Source organism: Trichechus manatus, unplaced genomic scaffold (genome assembly GCF_000243295.1).
Source record: "Trichechus manatus latirostris isolate Lorelei unplaced genomic scaffold, TriManLat1.0 scaffold00072, whole genome shotgun sequence".
NCBI classification, from domain to species: Eukaryota; Metazoa; Chordata; class Mammalia; order Sirenia; family Trichechidae; genus Trichechus; species Trichechus manatus.
In genome coordinates, this window is record NW_004444008.1 from 789,527 (window position 1) to 799,525 (window position 9,999).

Here is a 9,999-nt window from a genome sequence, read left to right on the forward strand (position 1 = left end):
TGACCCCGGAGCCCACCCCCACAGCCACCCTGTACCCCTGGTCTGACCCCATAGTCCACCCCTCACCCCCCTGCACTGCCGGCCTCACCTTGGAGCCCACCCCACGCCACCCTGTGTCCCTGCTCTGACCCCAGCAGCTACCACGCGGCCACACCTGCCGGGCTTTCTGCACTTCTTCCAGCTCCTTCCCCTGTCTTGAGCAGCTGAGGCCTCCAGGGACACCATCCCACAGGCCCTCTCCTCGAGGTCTGAGGAGGCACGTGGGAGAGAGAAGGGTCAAGACAGACCTCAGCAGGGCAGCAGGAGGCAGAAGCTGTGGTGGCGCCTTGTGGGCTGAGCAGCCCGGCCGTCCCGCCCAGTGTTCACCCTCTCTGAGCTCCGGAGGCGTGGGCTCCAGGGACCACCCGAGCACCTCCACAAGGCTGTGTATGACTGGAGCTGAACCACAGCCCTGTATCACAGGAGAAGCGCCTAGAGGCAGCAGGGCAGGGACATTCTGGGTGCTGCCCTGGCAGAGGCCAGAGGTCTGGGGCTCCCTGGCACTGGGCTCCCCAAAGCCTCCCACCAATCGCCCCAGAAGCCTATGTGTTGGCATCTCCTTGTGCCCGTGCAGAGAGAAGGAGGTGCTGCCGGGAGCAGGAGGGAGCAGCCATTACGACTTGTCTGTATCTGTAGAGGATCACTGCGTGGCACAAACAGTTAAGGGCTCAACTCTAGCTGAAAGGTTGGCTGTTCAAACCCATCCAGAGGCATCTCAGAGGACGGGCCTGGTGATCTGCTTCCAAAAGGTGACAGCTTTGAGAAACCTGTGGAGCAGTTCTCTGCACATATGGGGTTGCCATTCCACAACAACCAAACCAAAAAATCAAACCCATTGCCGTTGACTCGATTCTGACTCATTGCGAACCTACTGGAGAGTAGAGTTACTACGTAGGGTTTCCTAGGCTGTAATCCTTGCAGAAGCAGACTGCCACATCTTTGTCCCACAGAGCAGCTGGTGGGTTCAAATCGCTGCCCTTTCAGTTAGCAGCTGAGCTCTTAACCACTGTGCCAACAACAGCGTATATGTAGAGGGTCCCTGGGTGGCGCAAGCTACTTGTTATGGGCTAATAACCTAAGAAGTCCTGGTGGCACAGTGGTTAAGAGCTCAGCTGCTAACCAACAGGTTGGCAATTTGAATCCACCAACCACTCTTTGGAAACCCTGTGGGGGCAATTCTACTCTGCTCTATAGGGTTGCTATGGGTCAGAGTTGACTCAATGGCAATGGGTTTGGGTTCTTTTTGGGTACTAACCTAAAGGTTCGTGGTTTGAATCCACCCACCAGAGCTGAGAAAACCCTATGGGGCAGTTCTACTCTGTCACATGGGGTCCATGAGTCAGCATCAACTCCACAGGAACTGGTTGTGGGTTATATGTATGCAGGTCTTGGAAGAAATACAGCCAGAATGCTCCTTGGAAACAAGGATGGCAAGACTTCATCTCACGTACCTTGGACATGTTATCAGGAGGGACCAGTCCCTGGAGAAGAACATCATGCTTGGTAAAGGTGAGGATCAGCGAAAAAGAGGAAGATTCTCAACGAGATGGATTGACACAGTGGCTCCAACAATGGGCTCAAGCATACCAATGATTGTGAGGATGCGCAGGACCGGGCACTGTTTCACTGTGTTGCACACAGGGCTGCTATGAGTCAGAATCGACTTGGCAGGCCCTAACAACAACATGTAGGTAGTACACTCATGTATGTAGATAGCTAAGAAGGAGCCCTGGTGGCACCGTGGCAACAACAACATGTAGGCAGTATATGCAAGTATGTAGATAGGTGAGAAGGAACCCTGGTGGTGCAGTGGTGAAGTGCTTGGGCTCGTTTGGTTGTGAGGTTTCTAGTGAGTGAGGCTCTGTCCTCTGAGCTTGTTTCATCTGCTGTGGGGTCTCACACCCCCTGCGCCTATTTGGTGCTGGGGTCTTGGCCCTTGTGGCCCCCTTGTCTCTCCTGGGCTAGGGCTGGAGGGCAAGTGGGCCCAGCGTCCATGTGATCATTCTGAGACCCCCCAGCCTTTATTCTGAGACCCTCCAGAGTGCACCTCCCACCCCCTCCACCCCCACCCCCTGCGGCCGACATGGCTTGCAGAGCAGATCCCGAAGTTTCCGTCATGTGCGAGTGAGCAGAGGCCTCCACATGTGCATTCCATGGCGTCACAGACGGGTGCAGGGTCCGGGGTGCAGTCCCCGGCACTGTGTACCTGTGAGCGGCTGCATCCTTTCTCCCTGGCTGCAAAAGGACAGACTTGTGACCCCAGTGCCACTTCCCCAATGCATGGCAAGAAAGTGCTGGCAGCATGGTGCCCGGTGGTGGTGCAGAGGCTCAGCCTTGCTGGTTGACCAGAACCTTCAGGTGGGGCTCAAGCCCAAGGGGCCATTGCAGAGCTTGGTGCGGGTGTCAGGGGGTCTCAGCACGGCACATCCTGCGGCACTGCCCACCCTGGTGCAGGGGATGTGGCACTAGCACCTGCCCATGATGGTCGCAGATGAACCCTCCTGCAAGCCGTCCATGGTCCTTTGCTACCCCTGAGTCAGCGCTGCAGAGCGCCTCAGGGTGGGGCACTGCAGGGAAGGGAGGGCGCCGTGGGGGAGGGTGCCTGGGGGAGGGTACTGAGGAGGAGGCCGCTGGGGGGAGGGTGACGTGGGAGAAGGTACTGAAGCGGAGATATAGGGAGGCCCTGGCCCCTGCAGGCAGCCAAGCTCTGGACTCTCCACACTGCAGGAGCCTTTGTGAGTCCGCCTGCAGCGCGTTGTGGGTCAGGAGCAGCTTGGGGAGTTCCTGCACTGGCCTCGGTGCGCGCACCGGTGGACGTGCCCACTGCCGGCTCCCAGGCGCTGTGCAGCCCTCGGTCCCCTGTGCAGCCCTGCGCAGCCTTCGTTCCCCGTGTTCTGCCAACACAAACCCCACTTCCAAGGCAGAGCACAGCCTGCCTCTCTGGGTAGAAACCATCCAGAATTGGTATAACGTAATATTATTTTACACTGACTTGTTAGTTTTTTAAAAAAAAAAAAAACATGGTTATACCAGGCACCTCTTTTGGGACATCGTAAGGTGGCCGCCTGAGGCCAGTGTAGCCCAGGCCCGGTGTGAGGAAGCCCTGCATGGCAGGAGGGTCGCAGCGGTTAATGGGCTGCGTCGCTGTTAGAGCTGTGCTCGGTGCCTCGGTCACAGCTGCGCGGTGGGTGTTGGAATTCCACGTCTTCCTGGGGAGCTGGTGGCACACACAGCCACGTGCAGCACTGGGCAGGGGAAGGTGCCTCTGGGAATGAAGCAGCTGAGACGCTGTCGGGATTGAGGGCTTCTCTGTCTGGCAGGAGACCGGGCACTCGCTCCGGCTGCATATCTGAGGCGTCTGGCTGCATTCGTAAAACCCTTCCTGTGACTGAGGCAGGACTCCAGCCATGGAAGAGAAGAATGCATCCTCATAACCTAATATTCCAGAGGAGCCTGGGCTGTCGGGGAGGGGTGCTAACAGGCTCTTCTGTGGAAGTGTGGCCTGGTCGCCTGCCCCGCGCCCTCCTCTCACCCCGGACTGGTCGCCTGCCCCGCGCCCTCCACCCGTGCACCCTCCTCTCACCCTGGCCCGGGCGCCCGCCCCGCCCCCTCTTCTAACCCCGCCCTGTGCCCTCCGCCTGTGCCCTTCGCCCCACGCCCTCTGCGGCCCTCAGACCTCCATGGGTTTCTCTGACATGAAGGGGAGCCTTCGCACGGTGACAGACAAAGTGGTCAGGAGCGGCCTTTCAGAGTATTTGTGAGTGGACAGATGCCACTTTGCACAGCCTGACGACTGGCTTGGGCGACGTCGGAGTTCCATTCCCCTCATGGCTGCTTGGAGGAGGCAAGGAGCTCATCGCTGGGAGGCCCAGACGCTGGGGACCGGGGGCTCCTGTGGTCTCTGGGGAGAAGTGCTGGCTCCAGACCTCTGCGGTGCAGCCGGAACTGCTTCCCTCTTTAATCCTGAGGAACAGTGGGCAGCTCTGGGGCACAATGGGCAGCTCCGGGGGACAGCGGGCAGCTCTGGGGGAGAATGGGAAGCTCTGGGGGATGATGGGCAGCTCTGGGGGACAGTGGGCAGCTCTAGGGAACAATGGGCAGCTCTGGGGGGACAGTGGGCAGTTCTGGGGACAGTGGGTAGCTCTAGGGAACAATGGGCAGCTCTGGGGGATAATGGGTGGCTCTAGCGGACAGCAAGCAGCTTTGGGGGGACAGTGGGCAGCTCTAGGGGACAGGAGGCAGCTCTGGGGGGGCAGTGGCCAGCTCTGGGGGGGACAGGGGCAGCTCTGGGGGACAGTGGGCAGCTCAGGGCTGTGGAGAGCTTGGGGCTGTGGGCTGCGGGCTGTTGGTGAGTCACATGCGGCTTCTTCTGCTGTGGTGCCGCCGGCGGGCTTCCTGTGGCAGAGAGGGAGGCTGTCTCCCAGGGCTGGCAGAGCACACTGCTCCCTCCCGCCTGGCCGCCCCCTGAGCAGGTCACGGACAGGGGACACCTGCAGCCGAACCTGCTCACGGATCCAGTTCTTTAACCCCCTCTTCCTGCCGGGCGTTTCAGGACAGCGCCTACTGGCCTCTGGACAGTGAAGACCGGAGAGTGATTGGCCATGTGAACATGTCTGAACAGCAGGTGTCCCCCCAGCCCGTCAGGAAGGAAGATGGAGCCCGAGAAAAGCTGCCTTTCCTGGAGGACCCACATGGAATGAGCAGCTTGCTTCCAGGCCGCCTTCCTGGTCTGGAGGGACCACTGTTGTCCCTGGGGCGGTCGGGAAGGATGTGACCTCATGGGCCACAAGGCCAACCATCTTCCCAAGTAAGAAAGGCCAACAACACTCCAGCGGCCAAGCTCTCCAAGGCTGGGAGTCTGGGTCTGGGGACACCTCCACCTCCTGTAGCAGGAGAGGGTCATGTCTCTTCCTCAGGCATCCTTTCAAAGGACACTTAGGCTCTAGGGGGCCACACCTCCTTGGGAAGGTGGGCAGAGTTCGGTGAAGGCTCCACCCTCCTGCCAGCACTGGCTATTTCTGGCTCAATTTATTTTCCTTTCCACAAACTCAGCAAAACAGATCAAAAGTCTTCCTTTAAGACCCTTGAATTTCTGTAGCTGGATCTGCAAATGGGACCAGTGAACTCCCTCGGCATTTGTTGTCGGCATCTGGGGTGAAATTCTGTGTTTAGTCAGCACCCCTCCCCTGGCAGATGCCCCACATGTGGGCTCAGCATCCGGAGCCCCTCCTCTGGTGGGCAGTGTCGCACGCTCCCCCGCAAGCATCACGGCGTCCTGGAGTGGAGACGTGAGCAGAGGGGTCGAGTAATCACAGGAGTGAATTCGGCCATTCCAACTGTCACTAACACACTCACTTCCCTTCACAAGGAACAGAGCAGCCTGCCCAGGTGACACACGCTTGCCACGGCACTGGAGGTCGGTTTCCTGGCCCGCCCCAGCTCTCACTTTGGGGGTCTCCTTGGGCTGCTCTGAGTTTGCCGTTAGCGGCCGTCAAGTCGGCTGGGACTCGTGGCGCCATCTTCACGATCACTGATATGTTTAAAGCTGTTGTTGTGGCTGGAGTGTCAGCCCACCTCACTGAGGGTTCCCGTCCTTTTTGCCTACCCTCCACTTTACCAAACATCATGTCCTTTTCTAGCGATTGGTCTTTCCTGATGACGAGTCCAAAGTAAGTGAGCCGAAGTCTCGCCATCCTTGCTTCTAAGGAGCATTCTGGTTCTTCTTCCAAGACAGATTTGTTCCTTCTGGCAGTCCATGGTATATTCAGTATTCTTCACCAACACCACAGTTTGAACGTATCAATTTCTTCTGCCTTCCTTTTTCATTGTCCACCTTTCCCACGTATATGAAGCGATTGTTGTTATCCATAAGGTTTTCATTGGCTAATTTTGGGAAGTAGATCACTGAGCTCTTCCTCCTAGTCTGTCTTTGAACTAATGATAGTATCAAATGATAACAACTGTTAACATCTGTGAAAGCCTCCCTAGGCACAGCAGTCTGGGCAGAGCACCGTCCTCGAAGTGACTCATTTGATCCACCACAGCTCCAGGAGGAAGCGTTTGGCAGCCCTCTTCTGCCCACCGAGAACGAGGTGAGAGGGAGGCTCTCGTTTTGGGCTGAGCAGAGTGTACACCTTCCGTGAGGAGAGAGAGAGGCTCTCCCTCCTGCCTGCCCTCCCACTGCGGCGTGGACCCCGTGGGAATGGTGAGGGTTTTCCAGGACCACTTGGGTCCAAGTGGACTCGGCCAGTCCCCACCTCGGCTGGGCCCTCCTCTGCTCATCTGTGCGAGGAGACAACGCTGACCTCATGGGCCACTTGGGCATGGACTGGAAGGTGCTTCTTAAAACACAAGGTCTTATTTACTCCCCACACAAACCGAGCCCTCACTGCTGTTATTGTCTTCTTACTGGGGTGTAAATGCAACCTTTCCAAGGTCACGCCCCACGGAGGTGGTGCCTGGTGGGGAAGCCGGGGCTCTGAGCACTTACGCAGGTGCTGTGGATGCTGGGAGAACCACACCAAGGACGGCATGCCTGCTGCCATCCTTTCAAACAGGATGGTGCACCCTTAAAGCTCCCCAATCACAAGCCGGCACAAGACCATAGCTCAACCCCCGTGAGACCTCAAACTCTCAACAGATACTACCTGCTGTTCTTGCGTTGAGTTGACTGGAGTTCTGAACAGCGTGGAAGAGACGGGCATCTTTCCTTGTTCCCTTCCTTAACACACAAGCGTCTGAGATCCCTCCAGAGGACGGTGTTTACAGCAGGTTTGGCTTGTAGTCTTCACCAGTTAAGGACGTTTCCTTCGTCTCTCTATCTGTCCACCATAGAGATCAGCTTTTCTTCAGCTGGTTTGCAAGGTACATATTCTGTTTTTATTCTTCTGCTGCTCCTACATTTTGAGACTCACACTTTTGACTGTTTCCCCATCAGCTTCCTAAACTTAGCACTCTCTGTGCCTTTTCCCTGAATGCACCTGGTCTAAGCGCCTTCTCCCTTCTCCCGGCCTCCTGCCCCCTTATGCCAGGAGCTCTTCAGAAGGGGTCGTCTCCATGTAGTCACACACTCCTCCGCACATATCCCCAGAAATGTCACTTTCACCTTTACACTGAAGTTACATCTCGCACCTATCAAGTTCTAGCTTTGAAAATCTTTGAAAGCATGGCTCCATGTTCTCTGTTGATAAGCCTGCTGTCAGGCGCCTCTGGTTCTTTTGCGGTTGATCTCGTTATGTGTTCGAATCTTCTCCTTGATTTTATCTCTTAAATTTTAGTATAATAGATACAGGTGAGGAGACGAGATGTTGGATTAGCCATCTTCCCTGGCCCTCCGTATACTGTGTCCATCCACAGTCTTCCATTTTTCTTTAATTCTGAAAACGCGTTGGTCACCATTTTTTATGTATTTTCATTTTCCGCTGATTTGTTTCTCTCTGGGACCCCTTTGTTGTGGGTGTCGACCTTCTGCTCTTATGCTCGCCTCCTCTGTACCCCTTTCTCATGTCGCCACCCCTCACCTTCAGGCTCACCCAGGGCTCTTCAACAGCCCTTCAACCCCCTTCAAGTTCTTTATTGCAGTCATTATGTATTTGTATGCCCAATATGTCCAATTTATTCTTTGTAACTACTTCATTCTGCTTCACATCACCGGCATCCTTCCTCATCTCTTGGATTATGTGATTACTTTTCCTCATTACACATTTTAATCTATTAACTTGGAAGTTATATACTCTGTCATTGAGTGGTTTCTCTGGAGGTGTAATATACTTACTAGAGTCTAAAGTTGATAATTTAACCTCCTCTGAAATGTACAAGGACCCTAGAAGACTTGAATTCCAGTCAATGTATGTGATACTGTTGTTGTATATTTTAATTCTAAATGTTTGTGATCCTACAACACACGGTTACCATTGTTCTTGGGTTTGTTTAGATTTACTCACCTGTTTATCATTTTCTTTGCTCCCTCTCCTTCCTCGCTGCTGATGTCTTATCTGGTTCTCTCTGCTGAGTACATCCTTACACACTTCTCTAGTGAGGCTTTGCTGGTGGCAAACTCCATCAGTTGTGGTGTTTCTGGGAATGTCTTTATTTATCCTCATTCCTGAAGTGCATTTTTGATGCCTCTGAAGTTCAGGCAAGGTGGTGTTTCCTCGAGCACATTGGATGCGCTCTGCTGCTTGCTGTCTGGATGCTTTCGGGAGCCAGCGTTCAGTCTCACTGCCCTTCTTAACGCTGACCTTCTCTTCTCTCTGGCTGCTGCTGAGCTCTTGCTTTTTCTGTGGTGTTCTGCAGTTCCACTCAAATGCATCTGGGCTTCTTTTCATTTATCCTGATTAGGATTCTTTTCTTTTGAATCAGAGGATTTGTATCTTTATTCTTGAAGTTCTTGGCCATTATCTATTCAATTCTCTCTCTTGTCTCTTTCTGCGAGTCCACTTCTCACCCTACCCTCTACTTCTCTTAATGTTGCTTTCATAGTTTCCATATTTCAGCTTTCTGGACTGCATCCTACATAATGTCTTCAGTTTCATCTTCCAGTTCACTAGTTCTCACATCTAATCTGATGTCAAACCCATCCACTGAATTTTAAATTTCAATTACTGGTTGTTTTTGTTTGTTTGTTTGTTTGTTTTTTTAATTTCCAAAAGTTCTGTCTGGTTCTTCTTCAGCTCTACTTGCTAGTCACTAATTTTCAAGTCTTTTCTTTATGTCTCGAAACATATTGAACAGACTTGTTTTTTAACTCCAATATTTACTGTGTGTTTAAGTTTATAGTCTTTATAGTTTGATTTGAATCTTTTGTTTGCTCTTGCTCATGGTGCCATGTCTCTTTGTGTGCTAAGTGATTTTTTATTGTGAGCTGCTAATTTTCTCCGGAGCTTTATTTATGGAAGTCCTTTGAGAGAGGCCTGGAATGAAGGTGAATTTTCCTAGACAGAACATTGGTATTTTGCTTCCTTCAGGTAGCTAGGGAAAGCACCAGCCCAGAACCACTGTAAGCTGAATTCTTGGCCTTGGGTTTTATAGACTATCCAGGAGGTGTGAATTTGGGCAGCAAACTCGCTTGTCTCCTAACTTGTTAGTATGAATTTCCAGAAAAGATCTTTTCCCACTTACTCAATTTTTCTCTGATCCTTGGGGTTGGATGATTATTGCCAATTTACTCTTACTGATGGCGTGCCCACTGCGGTCCTAGATTTCTGGTGAGTCTCCTGTGATACTCTCCACATGGGTTGGTCCTGAATCTCCAGAAAAGGCATAAAAAGTGGTGCTCAGAATCACTGAGGCGGCAGACGTCCCAGAGGTGAAGCCTGGCTTCTGTCTGAGAGCCACAGAGTCTATGGGGTTGTGGGCCTCTAAGGACTCTCTCCCTCCTTGTCACCTGGGTGCCTTGGAGAGGCATTTTTAAATGTTACCCAGCATATTAGCTTTTTTTGGCAGGGTACCTGGTCTGCCATTGTGCTGCCCCCTTATTTCTCTGAGGATAATTATCATGTGCATTTCACATCATGTTCCTTCTCTCCCACCCATTCTGTGTCTCTGGCTGTCTGTCAGCTTGTCTGTCCTTCTCTCCCACCCACTCTGTGTCTTAGGCTGGCTGTCAGCTTGTCTGTCCTTCGTCAAGGCTGTCTCTCCAGCGTGTCTCATGGCCCGCCCATGGGATGGGATGGGCTGGCGCCAGGCTCTTGACCTCATGGTAACTGTCATGGGCTACTCTGGGAGGCCGCAGCCACATGCGTGGGAGAGCCGTGTCTGTCTCCACACAGCACAGGGTGCAGCATGGTTGGGGTAGAGAATTTGTTGTCCTGCTGTCTTCTCAGACTCCACCCTGGGGCTGGGTGAGGATGGGGCCAATCTCCTCTCAGATCCTGAACGAAAGTGGGGTCCTTGGGTTTAGCTCAAGGTAGGGCAATTGCAGGGCCGCCCTCAGAAATCCCAACAAAGTCTGGGCTTGTT